This window comes from Sphaerodactylus townsendi, linkage group LG03, assembly GCF_021028975.2.
Source record: "Sphaerodactylus townsendi isolate TG3544 linkage group LG03, MPM_Stown_v2.3, whole genome shotgun sequence".
Classification (NCBI taxonomy): Eukaryota; Metazoa; Chordata; class Lepidosauria; order Squamata; family Sphaerodactylidae; genus Sphaerodactylus; species Sphaerodactylus townsendi.
The window spans coordinates 130,717,398-130,739,209 of record NC_059427.1 but is presented as its reverse complement, the minus strand read 5'-3'; the positions used below and the strand labels follow the sequence as shown (position 1 = coordinate 130,739,209).

At 42.3% G+C, this 21,812-nt stretch overlaps 1 protein-coding gene across 1 annotated transcript in view; it reads left to right on the top strand.

Annotated features, from left to right (window-relative positions):
• The first annotated feature begins 12,012 nt into the window (after positions 1–12,012).
• SSTR2 (somatostatin receptor 2) overlaps positions 12,013–21,812 on the top strand; it is a 34,897-nt gene continuing 25,097 nt past the window's right edge. The window contains exon 1 of the mRNA XM_048490410.1: positions 12,013–12,065. The gene's annotated coding sequence lies outside the window, so the exon portion shown is untranslated. The remainder of the gene's footprint in view (positions 12,066–21,812) is intronic.

Here is a 21,812-nt window from a genome sequence, read left to right as displayed (position 1 = left end):
AAACGCAGCAGCGCCGACCTGGCTCCCCTCCCCCTCCCCCATGGCAGCATCAGGCCGCCTCCAAAAACCTCCCTCCTGGAGGGAGGTTTTTGGAACAACAGAGCATTCCCGGCGGCGCTGTGTGAACGGCACCGCCGGGAATACGCTATTTTCCCCGTCCCTCTCCCACTCACCTTGTCGCCTCCATCGCCCTGCTGGCCTCCATAGACCCTCCCGCGCTGTCCTCCAACCCCTGGAGGTCGGAGGACAGCGTGGGCGGGTCTGCGGAGGCCAGCAGGGCGACGGAGGCGATGAGGTGAGTGGTCTTGCGCCGGCCTCTTTGGGGGCCGCTCGCACACTCTTGTGCGAACGGCCCCCGCTTCCCCACCGGCAGAATTCCTGTTGGTGGAGAAGTGCCCTTTCCGCAGTGCGGAAAGGGCCATAGAAAGAGTGGGGGTCCATTTTCAACGGTGAAAATGGAGAAAAGCGCAGTGCCCTCCACTCTACCTGTGGCTTGCTTCTCCACACTCTATTTCTCCTGAGCCAAGTCTCAATATGGGAAGTATGTTCAGCAGGGAGAAAGGAGCTTGGAGAGAGCAGCTGCAGGGAGGCAGCTAGGGCTCATTCCGCACATGCAGAATAATGCACTTTCAAACTACTTTTAGTGCTCTTTAAAGCTGTGCGGAATAGCAAAATCCACTTGCAAACAGTTGTGAAAGTGGTTTGAAAGTGCATTATTTTGCGTGTACGGAAGGGGCTTGAGATAGGGAGAGTTTCGTACTTTTTGGGAAGTTTCGTACTTTTGGGGAAGGTGCCCCATCATTTTTTGTGTGGCTCTGTCTTTCAGTTTATGAATCTGCCCACCATCTCCACTGCTCTGGCCCCGTGTTCCTTGTTCTTCACTGCAACCCTCTTGCAAAGTGAATGAGTTTTAAGATGATTGCCTTAAACTGTTCCAAAGCGGATAAGACACTGCATGGTGCAGTCTAAATTAAACTCTTTCTGATGAATGTGTCACAAAAAATTTTAATCTTGCAATCTTATTTGCAATTTTATTGCACCTAAATCTACAAGAAAAAGGCTATTGTCAGTTAAGCAAATTAGGTTCTTACAAAGGCATAAATAATGAACATTGTCATTCTGTACAACTACTGATATGTACGTGATAAAAGTGGCTAATCCTCCCTCCCTGTCCCCCATCTCATACTGTCTCTTTTCCACATAAGGTTTGCATTTCATTCTAACACTATCCGTTGGCTCATAAGATTTTTTGATCCTGACCAGAAGACTGTTTTGAGAAAGAAAAGGAACATGATGGCACAAAAGGCCAATACCCAACCTCCCAAAGTGGCCTTCTGAGAACTGCTGCTGTTACAACTGATAATCTCTCCATGAATTTCCTTTGGCTTTGCAGTCCTCACAGGACCAGAACACCCAAGAGCCAAACAGACCCTTGCAAAATACCAACAAGAGGGCAGGGACAGAATGCCGAGCTAACAAATTTCAAAGGAAAGTAGAGTGATATTTACCCAATCTAGGGTTGCCATCTTACAGGTGGAGCCTGATGGGCCCCTGGAATTACAACAGATCTCCAGATGACAGAGATCAGTTACTCCGGAGAAAACAGCATAAACTCCATCACATTATACCCTGCTGATTCACCTGATGCTGTATTGCCAGCATGAAGGTGTCCAGACCAGCAAACCTCTAGGGACTGTGTCTTGGAATGTTGTAGGATGGACCTGATGTTGAGGGGGAGGTTTAGATCATTTCATATTATAACAGAATAGTGATGTGATCATAGTACAAGAGACTTGGATAGCTGAGGACTTAATGCTCAAAGAAGAGGCAATTCCAGGTGTGGAGCCAGGAAGGTTGAAGGATGGTCTGGGTAGCATTGTGCCCACTCTTTAAGAGTAAGGAGCACAGACTTGCCCTCATTGAACCAATTAGCAGTGGAAGTCCTCTGAGTTTTAGAAAGGGTATTGTAAAAGTTATTAATGTCTATCTCCCTTTTCATCAAAGGAAGGTGGATACTATCACTGATCGGCCAGCCCTGGAATGCTTTGTTGATGATCTTTAGTGGAACATTCCAGATGCTTTGATTTTAATGGGGGTGACTTTAATGCTAGAATGGGTCGCGATGATAGTTCTCTATGTACTAAACATAAAACATTATTGGAAGATCAGGAGACTAAATTTATGAGCACTTTATATCTGTGGTCTTCCAAGGATACAAGATCAAATTATGCTGGCCTTTGTCTTGCTAAAATGGCTTACAGGCTAAGCTTGCATAGATCAATTGGAATTTCTATAGGAGATTAACTCAGTTTACGTTCATGGGTGGCTCAAGGCTACTACTATTAACTACATTTTAGTCAGTGAGAGTTTACTATCAGCTGTGAAAAAGTTTCAAATCTTACCTTGTTTCAGAGAAAATCATCTCCATCTTAGAGTGCAGATTTTCTTCCACTTCAGAATAGTCATCTAAGGACTAGCTGCGCAATTCAAGTTTTATCAACAGATCAAACTGGATGTTGTATTAAATCATCTACCCAGCAAGATCAAAGACTGAAGAAGGTATTAAAGGAAGGGAACTTTGAGGCTTGTCGGTCAGCCCTTGCTGCTAACAATTCCAGACATTCCAGACATTCAGATCTTACCTGGTTTGGGAAAAGAGTCCCAGTGCCAATTGTGTGAACATTCTTTCTAAGTCATGGCTCAACAAGTATTGCCTTGAAGCTTAAAAAAGCTCTCTCTATTGCATTTTATGCATCTACACTCACACTTTTTGAAATGACAGCCGGACAGTTCTTCAGTTTTAGGTCCAAGAAAAAGAAAGAACTATTAGAGCCCCTTGGCAACTGCTCATATAAGCAGCCAAGAATAAAAACTTCACATTCTTTTGGAATGCTTTCAAGGATTCATCTCCCCAGACTCCTTCATAGCCTCATACTCCTGGGAATCATATTTCCAGAAGATGTATATAGATACTACTTATGCGCCTCTCCTTATTAAAGAACCTTCCCATTTGGGCTCCACTTTGTGTCAGTGAGGTTAAATCCCTTATAGGCCAACTTAAGAGAGGTAAAGTCCCAGATGCCAACAACATCCCTACAGAGTTATTGCTTAATAACATAGTCTGGTTGCTTTTTACCTATATTTTTACCTATATTTACCTTTTTACCTATACCCTTTGCTTTTTACCTATATTGATATGTCCAGCTGTACTCCTAAAGACGGGTGTGGTACTTATGCCCCTTTTAAAGAAAGGAAATAAGGATGATCTGGCAAATTATAGAACAATCAGTTTGCCTAACAGTATCACTAAAATGTATGCCAGATATATATTGGATAAATTTAGGAACTGGAAGAGATTATAGTAGATTAGCAAATTGGATGTAGGGGTGAAAGAGCCACCATAGACCAGTGCCTGATTTTACAGCACCTTATTGAAAAAATACTCTTCCAATTGTTCATTCTCTCTCTATGCTGTATTTATTGGTTTGAAAGTGGCCTTTAATTGTATTTCTAGATTCAAACCTTGGGAGAAATTAGATCATAGGCTTCTTTTGATCATAGGCCTTCCATTGATCACAGGCTTCTTTATCTTATCTGTGTCCTACATAATGAGACCACACTGAAAGCCTGGTTTAATAGGCAAGGGCAACTTTTGAGCGCAATTAAACCTATAAGAGTGTCAAAAAAGGGTGTAGCTTGGCTCCATTGCTCTTTATTTTTATATCAATAGTATGGTTAGTTACTTAAGCGACCCTGATTTCCATTCCCCTATGTTAAGGGATCATAGGATTTCATTGCCGCTATATGCAGACAATGCTGTGATTCTACCAAGGACCTTGGTAGGTGTAAAAAGAGCATTTACATCAGTTGCTCAATATCACAGCCAGGATTTGTTAGTAATAATCACAACACTAAAAGTATGGCCTTTGGTAGAAGACCCAAAATTTGGCCTTGGAGCATAAACAGATATAAAATACAGCAGGTGACCAGATTTTGTATTTAGGGGTCATTTGACATGATACAGGTTCAATGAGAGCCCATCATAAGAACATAAGAGCCTGCTGGATCAGACCAGAGTCCATCTACTCGCAGTGGCCCACCAGGTGCCTTTGGGAGCTCACATGCAGGATGTGAAAGCAATGGCTTTCTGCTGCTGCTGCTCCTGCTCCTGAGCACCTGGTCTTCTAAGGCATTTGCAATCTCAGATCAAGGAGGATCAAGATTGGTAGCCATACATCGACTTCTCCATAAATCTGTCAAAGCCCTTTTTAAAGCTATCCAGGTTAGTTGCCATCACCACCTCCTGTGGCAGCATATTCCAAACGCTAATCACGCGTTGTGTGAAGAAGTGTTTCCTTTTATTAGTCCTAATTCTTCCCCCCAGCATTTTCAATGTATGCCTCCTGGTTTTAGTATTGTGAGAATGATCTACCCGGTATATTATTAAGCTTTTACAATCAAAGGGCAGTCATTTCATTCCAGCTGCTCTTATAGCCCAATCCAGAGTGGCTTAATCTTTGGCTTAAATTGAATTCCATTCCTCAAGGTTATATCCTCCATTGATTATAAGAGATACCTTTCAATCTTTGTTGCTTAAGACAGTTGAAAGTAAGCTGGCGAGCCTGGCCATTTCTTCACACTTAATCTTAGGAATGGGATATAAGCAAGCAAAATCAGTCCTTAAGCAATGTGTGATGGACATAGAGGGACAGGCTGGTCTAGGGAGATCTCTACTTTTCTTCAGGCAAATTTTGATATACAATCTCTCCTGCAGCCTACCTTTTTCAGTTGAGATGCCTACACATAGGAAAGCATTTTCACTTGCCAGATGTCATGCTCTTCCCTCTAGATGCTCATTATAAAAAGATTAATTTTGTGGAGAGGCTGTGTCCATGTGAACTAAGGGAGATTGAATCTACATGTTTTACTCCATTACCCCTTTTACCAGGATGTCTGTTTAAGGATTGCTCAGTCTGTGCTCAATAAATTTTCAGAACATTGTGATTTAGAGTATAGTAGATCGCTTCTTATCGATGAGAAACCACTGCATACAGTAAAGACTTGTGTGTTTCTGTGTGGCTGCATATAAAATCTGTTGATCATTGGTGGGTTAAGCAATTTTTCTGCAAGGGGATTTTACTGAGGTTTTAAACTTTTTACATGCTCCTTGTTTTATCTCATGCAATGATGTTATGCTAATCTACAAGCATATTTTGCTCAGCTGTCCAAAATACAAGCTTTTTAGGGATGCTTTATTACTAGGGTCCATATGTAACTGTACTCCAAAAGCAAGAATTGTAAAACTACTGAATAATAATGATCCTAAGGGGCTGATGGTAAGCGTTCTGATGGTAAGCGATGTCTGACCTATTTTGCCTTGATTTGTTCTGTTTCCCTGCTGTGACTTTCTCTGGTATTCATGCCTAATAAAGATTGTTGCTATTGTTATTGGGGTTTTTTTGTTTTTAATAAATGTTTATTAAAGTTGTAACGTTACCAAAAAAACATACATTACATATCAGTTAAAATTTAACTTAAAGTATAAAAGGTACAGATAGTATAGACCCCTATTGGGGATTGTCATCTTCACAATATACAACTTATTCGACTTAACTTAGGTTTGACTTCACCAATCGTTGTGTTATTTCTAGAAAAAAAAGGTAATTGGTTGTTACTAGCCGTCTATATCACGTGGCAAACACTTTCCTTATGAACAAAACATATCATATATACATTCTTATACAGTTTAATTTAAATAGATTGCAACTTATTTGCTATTGTTATTGTTAATAAACCATCTATATCTGGAGATCTGGGAGTTGAATCTGGGGAGGACCTTTCCCTCCCCAAATCCTTCAGGCTCCACTCCCAGATCTCCAGGAATTTGCAAACCGGAGCCAGCAACCTTACTTATATTTCAACTTATAGGGAAATTCCTGGGGGTGGAGCCTGGGAAGGGTGGGATTTGGGAGGGGAGGGTTCTCAGTGAGGTACAATGCCAAAGAGTCCACCCTCTAAGACAATCATTGGCGGATTCCGCATGGGCCAAAAACAGCAGTGTGAAAACAGTGTAATCACTTTTACACCCTTTTAAACCATTTTACACCGTTTTCACACTGCTGTTTTTGGCCCACGTGGAATCCACCATTGTCTCCAGGGAAATTGATGTTAGTCATCCAAAGATTAGTTGCAATAATGGGAGATCTCCAGGTGCCACATGGGGATTAGCAACCTTTTTTCAAGTACAAGAGAGGGCAACCTGTAGTTTAATTTTGAATGGATAGCTGGGAGTAGTGGCAGGGATAGCAATTAGGATAATCAGTTTTTCTGCTTACTGGCCCGGTGGTATACAGTAAGATGTTTTATTAACACACACAAGAACTGCCCGCTTTTTGAATGTCAAAGGTGAATGCACAGGCATTGCTGGGACAGATGCCATGGGCAGGCAAGAGAGAAGCAGTAGGCTGACCTCACTGGTAACCTCAACAAAAACTTCCTCCTGAGAAAGGAAGAAGTAGCCCTTTCGTAATACACACCTGTTCTTCTGTGCTGCTGCTGCACTTGAAACTAAAGTATATAGGTCATGATTTTAAAAATGGTTATCAGGATTAGGAGAGTACAGGAAACCAATGAGTTGTGAAAAGTCATCTATATTGTGAGTAATAATTGAATTAACTAGGCATTACAAGATGGAGGACAAACCTCCTTGTGCTTCAAAGACTGAAAGATTCAAGTCCAGTTGGTCCTTAAGATGCTATTAGACTTGAATCTTGTTTTTCTATTGTGAACCAACACAGTTACCCACCTGAAACTGAAGACCGCAAGGAAGCATTCCATTGTGTGGCTTTCAACCTGAGAAAGATTTATGTGGTTCTTAAACTTAGATTACAATAGAGAGGGGCAACTGGGGCACTAGAGTCAAATAATTCTGGGCCCTGAGCTCATGTTTTGTGGAGCCGCAACCAAGCCTCACTGTGATAAGAGTTCTTATCTATGCAGGAAGGGAAGGAGTAATCAGTAATTGGCAGGTGTTGGCTCAGCCCATCTATCATGGTCAGCTTTCTCCTACCTAGCTACCTTTCTGCATTCTGTTGGGCATAAAAGATGTACTTGGGGACTGGATAGAGGGATCTTTTATACTGTTTTTGCACAATTTCACTTTTTTTCATTACATTTCTCAGTAAGCTTTGTGTTCAACTCCTTGTGAAATATTTTTTTTCAAGGAGCAGCAGTGGCGTAGGGGGTTAAGAGCTCATGTATCTAATCTGGAGGAACCGGGTTTGATTCCCAGCTCGGCCACCTGAGCTGTGGAGGCTTATCTGGGGAATTCAGATTAGCCTGTACACTCCCACACACACCAGCTGGGTGACCTTGGGCTAGTCACAGCTTCTCGGAGCTCTCTAAGCCCCACCTACCTTACAGGGTGTTTGTTATGAGGGGGGAAGGGCAAGGAGATTGTAAGCCCCTTTGAGTCTCCTGCAGGAGAGAAAGGGGGGGATATAAATCCAAACTCTTCTTCTTAAAAGTAGCTGGCTGCTGAGCAAACCATGATAAAGGCCATAATTGGAAAACATTATGTGGTTTTTTTCTGTTATTGTTTTTGGATATTACTCTTAAACAGTATATTACTCTTAAACAGGGTTCTCTTACACTTTGGAAGCAATCCAAGGGAAAGGTCAGCCCTGAAAGCCAAGTCTGTGTCACCACAGATTGCAGTGGGCACAAACGTTTGACCTGCAGTAAGAGATTAAAGCAAACATGAAAGGGCTGATTGGGAAAACTTTGTTGGGGAACAGAAATTGTAACTGGCAGTCTTTGAACTGGTCCCTGCATCCAGGGCTTAAGCAGCCATTTGATCTGCTTCAGTGAGAAAGTGAAAATGTTTGGCTTCACTTCAGGAAAAGTCCCCGCTACCAAAACCTGCAAATAAGGGTGAAGTTAATGGCATGTGAACAGGCTATCTCTCCACAAACACCACTGCCCAAGTTGATAGATCTATTTGGCAAAGAGGCATATGGAAATGAATGGACCCAAGGCTACAAGCTGAATGGATATTGATGAGCACTGGGCATCAGGTGGTGGAACAGATACTATCAGAGACACGTGTGAAGCTGAACAAGAAACTATTAGGAGGGCTCTCTGGAAGATTCAGGGTGAAACATGGAAAGGCACAATCAAACGGGAAAGCACTTAGCTTGTCTATCCTGTGTCCTTGAGTCAAACAATAGTAACAGCCACTGCCTGGAAACAGTGTGTATATTGCTAAACCTTACTGCTGCCGAATGAGTGTGAAGCTGCTCGATTCAATAGCATGGACTGGAAAGATTCCACATTAAAGCCAAATGCAGTATAATACAGTGACAGTGACTGAGGTAATGGGGAGTTACAATTGAAGTGTCTGGCATCTTTGAGATCTATCGATTGATCCATACAGAGGCCAGGTTCAGTATTCAATATAAAGTAATGAGCAGCTTTAAATCTGACCTTTGTTCTCTCACTGTGATTTGGCTGTGCTGTCTCTGTCACCATACTGTGCTGTACCCGAAAAAGAAAATGGCTTGGGATCATTACGAATAAAACCAGAATTTACAATATTTTAGACAAAACCCCTTCCATGAGTTGCAGGCTATGACACATTGAAATCAGTAGAGTGCTCCATTTATAGAGTTTGCCAACTTTTTAGTGCTCTTTTACTGCCGTACGTTTAGTACCATATTGATGTGCAGACATCAGCAGGTGGTAATGACTATGCCTATGCAATCAAAAGCTATACCTGTGGATTTTGAAACATCAACCTATTAAAATCGATAAAACAGAATAGTTTCTTTCATGATCAGCTGGCAACCTTACTTAACAATCCCTAAGAATAGCTCTTGTCAAAGATACTTTGTGCTACATAGCATTGCCTTAGCGCCTTGTTTATTTTCTGTCTCTAGACGTAAGTCTAGATGAATACCAACCAATGTCTATGTATTATGACCAAATATAGCCAGCAGTAATTTTTCAAGCTTCTGTCAGTATCCGATGACGTTTAAGTGAGTTAACTTAGCTGAAGGAATGTCCTATAGTTACAGAAGGACCATGTATATATTTTAGTATTTAGCATTTTAGTACCAGTGTCTATAATTGTGAGCAATAATGGGCAAATTTTGTATGCTGATTTTGTATGTTTATTTTATGCCAATAAAGGCTTGTGAATACTGAATATTTTCTGTCTCAGCCAATTTTGACAGGGGTGACATTTTATTACCCAATAGAATGCTGAATTCTGAGCTCATTTGCCCTGTGAATAACACTTTGTAGCCTGTCTGGACTATTTGCATTAATGTAAGCTGTGGTAATGTATATTACAGACCTCTAATAGGAAATACCTTCTAAGTTGCAATTAAACGATCAAGTAATTTTTGGCTTTATAGGCTCTGGGAAGAAGATTGATTCTATTTGTGTCCAAGGGAGTCTAGTGGTGATTCAGAGTCATGGCCCATTAAGAAAATGAGTATGCAAAGTTATACTTCTCTCTTCCCTACTCTGGATAATCACATAATTAAATAGTATTGCTCCCTTGCACCTGGAAAATACAGTTATTTGTGGGTGGGGATAAAAGTAGGACATAGAAATCCCATTAAGGGCATTGTGTGTTACAGGTCTTGCTGGATGACTACAAAAAATGCATACCTGAGGTTATTTGTTGCATTGTAGAGTTCAAGTGAATCCTGTTGTTTGGAGGAGATCACATTTTCCTAATACTCAAACCAGAACACATATCAGCAGAAGAAATATTGCTCTTTCCCTGTGAGTTGAAAACCTAACTATCATAAACTGAGCAGATGAAAGTTTTCCATTGTCTGGTGACAATGTGTGGTGACAAGTGACAGGGCATTCTGTCCACTTGCTGAATTGCTGGGTCATTCTCTTGTTAAAGCACAAGAAGAGATCCAATTAAAAGGTGCTCATGATGTCACAGGTCATGACATCTCTCACCATGCACCATGTTGTGATCCTAATACCCTTGCTTAGCAATTTGTTTTTAACAAGACCCACATTTTAAATTACCGTAGGCAAGGGCTGGAAGTTCAGAAACATTAGTTCTATCCATTGCCTTTCACCTCTCTGTACAAAGTGGAGTGACGGGGCTTGTTAATTCTCCCATTCATTACCTACTTCTTTAAAAGGACAAACATCAGCTCAGATATAGCATATCCCTCCATTATGTGTGAACTGGATATCTTCTATTGCTTTTGTGGCTGGAATTGCACCTTCTAAAGGTAAAATCCAACAGTGATATGTTTTGAGCAGCACAGAAATAAGGCTACCTGCAAGGAGCAGATAAGAGGCATGTATACAAGTCAACGGTAATGTAAACTTGATGAAGGATGGTACTGTATTCTCTAAGGGTGCAGCAGCATATCCTCACTAGAGCAGACAGCATGCTAAAATAGCGCTTTGCACATCTAAAACCTGTGAGATGCGGCACACTTCCAGTCCTTTCAGTGTCTTCCGAGAGGAGACAGATGATCCTACTAAATCAATGAAATTTGCATTATGCTTCTCCCTTGCCTTACCTGTACACCAGTGGTTCCCAACCCTTTTTCATTCGCATACTCCTTGGAAGCCCATTTCCCTAAAATTGTACTCCCACGTTAGAAAGCCAATTACATAATTTTTTCATGTACCCGAAAACACTCTGGTATGTATTCCTGATGGTACGCATACCCCAGGTTGGGAACCACAGCTCTACCCTAATAAGGGATTTTATTCATTTCCCAGGGCAATAATCCCAATTGCTCTGAAGACTGCACTGAATAGCGCAGCTTTATTAGCAATGGAGTAACTGGTTCTGCAGGTGGAACAACAGAAACAATATAAGTTAACCTGTTTACAAAAAAGAGACAACAGGCATAAGATACTCCATGGAAGATGTATTGGTTCAGACAGTTTTAGCACCCCTTCTTGCTCTACTACCATAAGAGTTAACAACCTAGGTTTCATTCCAAATTGTCTATTCAGGGAAAAAGCTACCTAAGAGGGGAGGTCACATGATAGATATTTATAAAAATATGTGTAGTGAGGAGAAAATGGATAGAGAGAACTTTTTCGTCCCCCCCTATAATACTAGCACTTGGGGGCCTGCAATGAATTGATTGGCAGTAAATTTAGGACCAACAAAAGAAAGTACTTCTTCCATAATCATAAATCATAGAATTTGCTGTCTCAGGATGTGGTAATGCCCATTAACTTAGATGGCTTAAAGTGGTGCTTGACAAATTCAAAGATGATAGGTTTATCAACAGCTATAAACTGTGACAGTTAGATTGGACCTCCAAGTTCATAAGCAGTATCACTGAATACCAGTCAGGGGAGGGAACTGTCTGGGTTACTGACTTTTGGGGGGAAGGCAGTTTGGCTATGGTGGAAGTCAGGATGCCAGGCTACATAATCTTTTGATCTGATCCAGCACAGCTCTTTTTAACAAGTTTATGTTTAGACATATTATGGCAGAAGTAAAGGGCACTATGTTCTGTAGAACAAGGCATCCTGACTTCCACAACAGCCAAACTGCCTTCCCCCAAAAAAGTCAATAAGTCAAGCATCATAGCTTGAAGGACCTTTTTACAGCTCTGAAATTACATTTTTCAATATCTGCAAGTCTAGAGTAAACAGGGACTTTGTGTTGACGGAGGGCAGTCTTTTGCTGTGTTTAGGTGGAGCTTAGCAAGCTACATTACAGCTAGACCGCTGGATGAGAAGTGTATATCAGTCTGTGTAATAGGACATAATTAATGCCATTTGCCATTTCAGCACCATCACTAAGATCTGGATGCATTCATCATACAGAAAACACAAATGAAGGATTCCTCTGTCAAGCAAGGTACACATTCTCACAGTCGTAGTGTTACAGTATAAATGATTTTAGAGTAACGTCAGCCTTTTTGCTGTAAATAATTAACAAGACTACAGAGACCAAATGGACTATCCTGGACATTGGTCACTTCTGAATATCAGCAGACCACTGGAGTCTGGAGAAGGTTAAAGTCTTATTGTACAAGGACAAAGGTGTCACACAGGTAAGTCTGCTCCTAGAATTATTAGATCTAGTTGTTTTTAACCATTCATTTACTACCTCTATGGGAAAATGACAGTGGTTTGTGAAGGCATTCCTAAGGAAGTGAATACCAGTAAGCAGTAGTATAAATTAACTGTTTCAAATTTGGGGATCTTTGAAGTATAATTGGGGCCTTGTGGATTTGTGGAGGCAAAAGGTGTTGCAGAATATACTAAAAGAGAAATGTCACTTCAAATGAAGTCTTCTGTAGATAAAGCTATTGGCAGCTCACATTTTCCCACTACTAGCCAAATCCAGCAAAATTCCCATTCTTCCATAGAATTTCATGGCCAGAGTGGCTGGAAGAATGACATGCTGTGATGGGGAAGACCTCTTGTTTTCATAGGATGGGTGGATGTAGCCTCGAAAGGAGAAAAAACCCTATTTTGTATCAGTAGGAATATAAATTGATATGAGTAGGTGGAAGAGGGATAAGAACCTGGCTGGCAACAGGAATGTAGAGGCAAAATCCAGTAGGTGCACATGATATTATCCAAGGGCCACCTCTACAGGACAGCCATGTGAATGCTGTGCTTGAAGAACAAAAAAAGGAGGTTTACAGTGAAAGTCTTGATTAATGATAAGCAGCAGTTGCTACACAACAAATATGCTTCTTGGGTCTCTGGACTTTATCTCAATGAAATAATTAAGACACTATTTTGAATACGTAGAAAGGTCCCAATAGATTAATTACGCAAGGAGTTTTTAAAGACACAGTTGGCATACTTGCACAAGAGGTATGACCAACAAGATGTTGGTCATACCTCTTGGTTGGCATACTTGCAAACCAGGTGTTACAAACCAGCTGGCTTTTGTATTGTCAAAGGCTTTCACTGCCAGATTCAACTGGTTGTTGCGGGTTTTCCGGGCTGTGTGGCCATGGTCTGGTGGATCTTGTTCCTAACATTTTGCCTGCATCTGTGACTGGCATCTTCAGAGGTGTATCACAGAGAGAAGTCTGTTATACACTGTGTCAAGACCACGACCACACAGCCCAGAAAACCCACAACAACCAGCTGGCCAAATCCACTGTTGGGAGTTGTGAGGGATCACACCAGCAGATTTGCCCTCCCTCAGGCACTTGCCAGGGCACTTGCCCTGGCTGAGGGGTGAATCTGCCTGCATGTAGCCACCACAGCCTTCCCTGGCAGTGGGATGCAGCTGAACCCTGCGCCAGCATCTCGCCCCGCCCCGCCAGCATAGCAGCAGCAGTCCAGGGGACGAGCCGACACTAGTCAGCTTCCTCCCAGCCATTGCCCCTGTTGCACTGGTGGCTGGGGCTTTGGATTTATCCCCACTTTTTAGTGGCTTAAGTCCATTAATCTCAAAGGGGATTTTCCAGCTGTTTTTACATGCTTGTAGCCACCCCACACCACCAGGAAGCTGGATGGGGCTGCCTGATTTTCAAGCATTGTTTTGCTGCTACATCTAAGGCACAATTCAGGTATTACTGGGTCAAGATGGAAGACATCAAAAACCCACTTCCCCATTATTTGATTCCATAACACTCATCATACCATATATGCAGGTGAAACATTAGGAACAAGATCTACCAGACCACAGCCACGCAGCCCTGAAAACCCACAATAACCAACATTGAAAATGATGCTGTTTGGGGGGCAGGTGGGGAATCTACCCTGAAACAGCATCACTTTCAATGTTGTTTAAACTAGGGAGCCCTGGGTGTGTTCAGATTTGTGTGTTGGGGCATGTTCTATAATGTGATGGTGACTTTGAGATGACCTGGTGCAAAAAATGTTGTTTGGTTGTGGTGGGGGAGGGACGCTGCCCATATTGGTGGGGGTGTGTGTGCAAAACTCAGGTTTTGCCCTGGGCTCCATTTTCCCCAGCTATGCCCCTGTACCCTAGGAAACTCTAAGACTTCAGTGCTGTGCTGATCATGGTAGCCTTCCTCACATCAGTATAGGTCAGTGGTGGCGAACCTTTGGCACTCCAGATGTTATGGACTACATTTCCCATCAGCCCCTTCCAGCATGGCCAATTGGCCATGCTGGAAGCTGATAATGTAATCCTGGAGAATACTCACTATCAAATGGAGATGGACAAATTGAGCAGCTGTATATTGAACAGGTGATCTTTCATCCAGCCACAGCCTTGTGGGTTCCAAGATAGGATTGGAAGGAATATGATATAACAATCTTGGCTAAAGTTGAGTGAGCCTGGGTCCAGTCAGGGCTTGGATGGGAGATCTATTTGGAAATCTTTGATGACCATATTGGATTCCATTATGGAAAAAAGCAGAATGCAAAATACAGTAATAAACGAGCCTTCATAACCTAATCAGGGTTAAACAATTGTTCTGTGTACAACATACTACATGGTTTTGCATGATCAAATCAAATCAAATACTGGTAACTTTTATTGGCAAAGATGCTTTTGCATGAATTGGGCATACTATAGCAACAGTACTGAAATCTGTTTCTCTGGGGCTGTGATTTCTCCTTAGAGGTGGAAACTGGGACTGTACTGAAATAATTGAAATCCCTAGTCAAGGGCATATTCAGTGTAGTTATTTCACAATCTTTTAATAACTAGGGTCCAAGCCACTATAATTATGTCACTCCTTGAGCAATATCAAAGCATGCCTCTTCAGAAAATAGCCTTCTCAGTCTACACCTCCACATTCAACTCTGCCTGAGATGCAAAATGAAAGAGGAGTATGATTCAGCAGCGGTAACCAGTCTATCCGAAACACTAATAGTGTTGATAAAGGGAAATGGTCTTTGCTTCTAGTTCGTAAGGGAATTGCTTCTCAGTTTGTTCAGGGAGTAATGTTTGCTTTTGCCCGAGGGGACTGAGAATGCCTTCCTAGCTGAACACTGATAGTTGGAGAAACTGAATATATTTATGAAGCTCCTAATGATGATATGTTTATCAAAACTGACGTTTCAGGTCCAAACTAGTCATGTAGGTGTTTAAAGAGCTGGATGCAGGTTTTCCTGCAACCATGCCACAGCTGTGCAGAACATCTGTCCAAAAATAAAAGGGGGACATTTGGGCACAGAAGCTGCCACAGGGAAAGACACCCCCCCACACACATTTTTCAATGCCAAACTAGCTCTTGGGTCAACATTTCCCAGTTTTCACTGCTCCATATTGAGCACCTGTGCTTAAGGAGCAGCAAAAAAACAGAGAAATAACCAGCCCCATGGGGTTTTGGCATGGGAAAGTGGCTGGTGGGGAAGGGTCCTTAATTCCAAGCCTTCCCCTTTATTGTTTTAACAGCAATTCTCTGCAGCTGAATGGCTGTAGGGAATCTGAGCTGGGAAACACAGATCTAACTCTTTAAAAGCCTGTGCATCCAGTTAGCCTTCAGAATCTGGAGGATGTTTGGATTGTACAAGTCCTAAATGTCTACAAGCAATACAGAACTAAAAGTATGTTTCATAGCATTTAATATTAATAAGCCCAAAGTACAGTTTCATACACCTCTCATTTCTGAGCAGAAAGAAGCAGTAATAGCTCTCACTCTGATGGATTTCCTTTGCAAGAAAGAGCACGATATTTTGGAATATTTTCATGATTTACAAAAAAATAGAGGTAGAACACAAGGAGAGGCATGGGCAGTAATTGCTACCCCCCCCCCCCATCAGATTCTCAGAGAGAGACCCTTAACCTTCAAGGTGCTTCAGTCAACTCTAGCTGTAACTGTCTGCTTCTTTCTCTGTCCCTTTCAACCTTTAAAAACTGTGTTTTCAATCACACACAGATTTCTCCTTCCCAACAGTTAGGTGGGAAGTTTCTAAATCCTGATGGGTGCTGGAACAAAATCATTTCTTAAAGCCCACTGAAGAGACATCTTTATTTATTAAGACACATTACCCTCTTTTGTCGCATAGAATAGACTAATACCAGCCTTTAGAGACCAAGTTTGCAGCGGCACAACAGTGGAGTTTTATAATGAAGGATATTGTTATGTGCAAGGCAATAATTAACTCAGGCTAATAATTATAATTAGACTACCTAAATGATCAGGCACTGTACAAAACACAGAAAATAAGCCATGTCCAAATTAATAGTGTTCTCTGAGGGCTGAAAGTTTGAAAAGCAGTAATAATATGTGATAATGATAGTACTGTCAAATACTAAATGATATTATGTGCCAACAATCAAATGCTAACAAATGTAAATATCAAATATGATTGGATACTGAACATATTTTACAGAATATTCACAAATATTCAACTATTCAGAAATCCGTAGAAAGTTTGACATAAAAATTCATCAAGAGTTCAGAGGATAATTTGGAAAGCAAATTCATTTCAACTCTTCTATCATCACGTTTGTTTATTGCCCCTTTCTCTAAGGGAAATACTGATTCCCCACAATCACACAAAGGGATAAGTCAGGTTGAAGAAGAGTGGTCTAATACAACCCAATGAACTTGAGGACTATGCAAGTGTTTGAATTCAGGTTTCCCACCTTTGTTCATCTCATCACTGTTCCTTTCAACGTTGAACTGGGGGAGTGACAGTAGGAGACAGATGTGGGGGATATGATTGAAGTCTATAAAATTATGCATGGGGTAGAAAATGTTGACAGAGAGAAATTTTTCTCTCACACAGTATTAAAACTAGAAGGCATACATTGAAAATGCTGGGGGGGAGAATTAGAACTAATAAAAGGAAACATTTCTTCACGCAACGCATGATTAGTGTTTGGAATATGCTGCTACAGGATGGCCACTGACCTGGATAGCCTTAAAAGGGGATTGGACAGATTTATGAAGAAGTCGATCTAAGGCTACCAGTCTTGATCCTCCTTGATCTGAGATTGCAAATGCCTTAGCAGACGAGGTGCTCAGGAGCAGCAGCAGCAGAAGGCCATTGCTTTCACATCCTGCATGTGAGCTCCCAAAGGCACCTGGTGGGCCACTGCGAGTAGCAGAGTGCTGGACTAGATAGACTCTGGTCTGATCCAACAGGCTTTTTTCTTATCTTCTTATAGGCCAAAGAAGAATAGGTAAGATTGTGATAGCTGTGAACAAACATATAACTCTCCTGCCTTTCTATATCAACAAAGGTTACGATAGGGAAAAACATTACTATCAATGTGGCAGGGCATTTACAAAGTAAAGGAAAAAACAAATCCCTCTCTGAGAAGTTTGGTGGTGGAAAGTGCTGTCAAGTCACAGTTGACTCAGGTGATACCAACAATTTCTCGAGGCAAGAGACTCACAGAGGTGGTTTGCCATTTGCCTGCGTTCATGTAGCAACCCTGGACTTTCTTGGTAGTCTTCCATCCAAGTATTAGCCAGGGCCAACATTGATTCTGATCTGACAAGGTCAGGCTAGTGTGTTTACAATCTAAAATTCAACAGTTTGGGAAGGGAAGATGATGGCGGTAAGGTTAACAGTTGGAAAATATGATTTCAGTTTACTTACATGTAATTAGGCTCAGTTCTAAAGGGGTAGGAGGATGAAAGAAGTGTGGTAAAAGCTGCTTCGAGATGTAAAGATTTGGTTTTGAGAGATTTGAAGGAAGTGAATAATAACATCATGCAAGTGTTCTGGCTGCCAGTTCCAGATATAAAAGGCAGTAACAGGAAAAAAAACCTTCCATTGTTTAAGAGCACAGCTCATAAGAACATAAGTGTAGTTCAGGATTGTGACTTTACACAGGAGGGTAATGTTTCCTCTAACACAGTTGCTCTTCTGTAATACTTCCACTCATAGTCCCAAATATTTTTTTAAAAGGCAAAAACTAAGGAAGAGTTAAATGCAGATGGTAATCCATCTATCACCAGCCATACCTACCTCATTAATTTCAACAAAATTCTGCCATGGCTATTTAATATGGATTCAGATCTGTTTTCTTCCAGATGTCAAGGAGAAGGCAATGCAGTGAAGCAGCATATATGTTTGCATGCTAAACAAGTCAACATGCATCTTTTATCATTTTACAGCTTTTATTGCCTGTGCAAGAAAATGTGCAGAAAACTTTACCTCAGTTAAGTACGGTTGCCAGCTGCCTTGGGAGGGGGCGAGGAAGGACGCCATTTCCTTTAACAGAGCTTATTAAGGTCATGGCCCAGTTGATGCTATGTACCTCCATGCCAGTAAAAAGCTTCAGCTGCCCACTTCCACATATCCAAGTTCTACTAAAGGGATGGGACATTTTTCTCCAGGTCTCTTGGCAACCCTATAAGTTAAAATTTGCATTCAGGCATCACAGCCAATGAGCATTGCTTGCTGCTATGTTCATGCATTCATCTTGCTCCTTCCTCCACACTCACAGCTGGAGACAAACCTTTCTGTTAGAACCCAGAATCTTTCTGAATCCATGTCAGCAACATCTAAGATTAACTCATGACAAACTGCACCTTCATAAGGAATATAACATCTAACAAACTGAGAAACCTAGAAAGCTTGATAAAATCCTGTGCCTGTGACAGATACCAAAGATTGAATATAGTTTACTTCTGTCTGATTCCCATCTATCAAAATATCTCCTAATTCCATCTTTGAGTTCAATAAATCTTTGCTTTGTGTGTTGAACTTGCCTCAGTTCTCTAGTGCCTTGAAAAAGGTGGATTTGTTTTAAATAAAAAAGGCTCTCTTCACCTTTCTGGAAATCCTTCAGCTGAGCAGATAAGCTAAAAAACCCCTCATATGCTGCCTGAAAGGCAGCTCAGTCTCAATAAAGGCAGGAAAACCTGCATCCACACTGGGAAAAGGGTGTTGGCAGAGGTGGGATCCAGCAGGTTCTCACAGGTTCCCGAGAGTAAGTTACTAATTATTTGTGTGTGCCGAGAGGGGGTTACTAATTGGTGATTTTGCCATGTGATTTTGCCTTAGTTACGCCCCTCCTCTCAGCAGTAGCGTGCAAAACTTGAAGCAGTCTAGCAGGAGGTGCACTGGTGTGTGTGGCAGCCTGCGCCTGCGTGCATTCGTTTCCCGCCCAAGGACCGGCGCAGCGGCTGCGTCCTTGCCTCAGCCCCGGCCAGGAATGCCCGAACACGCCCCAGTTGTGCCCCGCCCAGCCCCATTGGCGCTACGCCACAGCGTGAATCCCACCACCATGGGAACCTGTTACTAAAATGTTCGGATCCCACCACTGGGTGTTGGGGTACCACAGGGATCATACTGCCTCTCATGTTGATTCACCTCAGGAGAACTGCAAGTATAAGCAACCTTCTAAACTTGTATCCTTCACTGGATCATGAGTGAGACACAAACTAGATCATGTGCTTCAGAATGTGCACCAAACTCTGGAAGTGGCCTATCTGCACTGCATGGTACTTTCGATGTGATGAGCAGTCACATCCACTTTACTGCATCTGGTCACACATCAATAACCCCTTGCTTCCCTAGGGAAGAGAGCCTTAAAATGCCTCAAGAAGTTAGAGAGCAGAGATGCATTTTCTGCATAGAGATAACTATTTGTTCTACTTACCACAGAGGGAAAGATGGATGGCTGTTGTAAAAACATTTGGGTATTGAGGTGTGTGGAACATGAGCCCTTGGATGACAGAGACAGAGGTTCACCATCCATGTGGGACCGAACTCCCTAAATCTGGATTACATAATTGGTTTCCTGCCAGCTAAGGCAGGAAGGGTTAAAGGGTTGACATCTTAACAGTTCATGCTGTTCATATGCTAGCAGTTAGACTCCCCTGCATGCAGCAGGTTGGAAATCAGAATTCGCATTTGTTCCATGGAAATCCAGGGAGAGATGTGGAGGTAAAACATCTGTATTGTTGTTTAGCTTAGTGATATAATGTTCCTGTTCTTGTGTAACCAGGAGATGTGATAGTTATTTTCCCTTGTCTTGTGCTCTAGTTTAATAATATGTGACAATAAAGTTTTTCTGCTTAAAAGAGCAGACTTGAACTTGAAGCAGTCTAGCAGGAGGTGCACCGGCGTGCGTGGCAGCCTGCATCTGCGTGCATTCGTTTTCCACCCAAGGACCGGCACAGCGGCTGCATCCTTGTCACAGCCCCACCCAGCAATGCCCTACCCCCAGAATGCCCGGCCACATCCCCATCGTGCCCCGCCCATCCCCATTGGCGCTACACCACTGTTTGAATCCCACCACCATGGGAATCTGTTACTAAAATGTTTGGATCCCACCACTGTCCCCAAGTCACTGGTAATGTTGGAGGCTGGATTTGAGCTTGGGGTGGTGACACCAAAGAAGACCACACTACATGTATGTACACACATAGACCCAGGGAGGGATTATGACATCGGTTAGCTTTCACAATTAATGCAATATGCTGGGAAATAATCTGTTTTTTTGCCCAATGCATACATAAACAGAACCAGACCAGACATTTTCTATCATCTGCTCAACAACCCCAGTATATTTTAATGACTCAGGCCTAGGCACTATCACTGCAGGGGTACCTGAATACACAGACTATATTCATAGACCCTATGATATCAGTGGTCCTGGTTACATGAGCTACATTGCAGACTTTCTGAGAAAATATTATCTGTTAACAGTCTTCCAGGAAACACCATTTTGGCCACCATGGGCACTGAGTCATTATAAACCAACATTCCTCACAAACTACTTGGAACACCATCTCTGACAACGCCATGACTGACCTCACTATCAAGTTTTAGTTTTTCCTCTGCCAGTTTGTCCTCACCCACAACTACTTCAGATTTGGTTATGATCGACTCCTTCAGATCAATGGCACAGCATGGTCTAAAGGTGCTCCAATGTCACAGCATGGTCTAAGGATGCATATGCCAATATGCCATTATTTTCATGGCTGACTTAGAGCAGCACTTCCTTAGTTCCCATCTGTTAAAACTCCTTTTGTACCTGAGATTTATTGATTATGGTATGTTTTCATCCATTTGGACACTGGAGAAATTTCACCAGGCCTTCAACAACTTCCACCCCACCAACAACTTGACCATGAACCAGTTCATACAAGAAGTACAACTTCTAGATCCCAGTATATAAACACATAATGGAAGAATAAAAATCACCTTATACTGGAAACCTAATGATCAAGAAACATGTCTACATTCCTCCAGTCACCACCCTAAACACACCAAATAATCCATCGTCTATACTATAGCAAAGCTCTATGCTACAGTGACATCTGTTCTGATCCCTTAGACAGAGATTTTTACCTCCAGGCTCTACAACAGAGCCCCTCGGGGACAGGGCGGTATAAAAGCTGAAAGTATAAATAAATAAATAAATAAATAAACAGACATTTTTGGAATTACAATACCCACCTGATATAGCAAGTAAACAGATCAGCAAAGCCAGAATGATCCTAAGGGATAACCTGTTTCAAGATAAGCCAAAACAAAACAATAACAGAACACCACTGGAGGTCACATACAGCTGTCAGTTCAAACCAGTTCAGCACATCATTAATGGCCTGCAACCTATACTGGCAAATTATGTTCCTCTCTCACAGGCAGAGGCATAGCGGGGGAAATGGTGCCTGGGGCAAAATGGCCCCCCACCCCACTTACCTGAGCCAGTAGCAGTCCCAGGCAGCCTGGTGGGGTGGGGCTGAGGGGTGCCCGGCTGCAGCCTGTGCCGGGCCTGGTGAGGCAGGGCTGAGGAGATAAGGGAGAGGGGTGTAGGGGCGATTTCCCGCCCCCACGTGCCCAAATGAGGGCCCGTGCAGGGCATTTGTCCTTCCCCTTTCCCGTGGTAGCTACGCCACTGCTCACAGGCTTTGGGAGGCAAATCTTTTCTTATCCAAAGACAG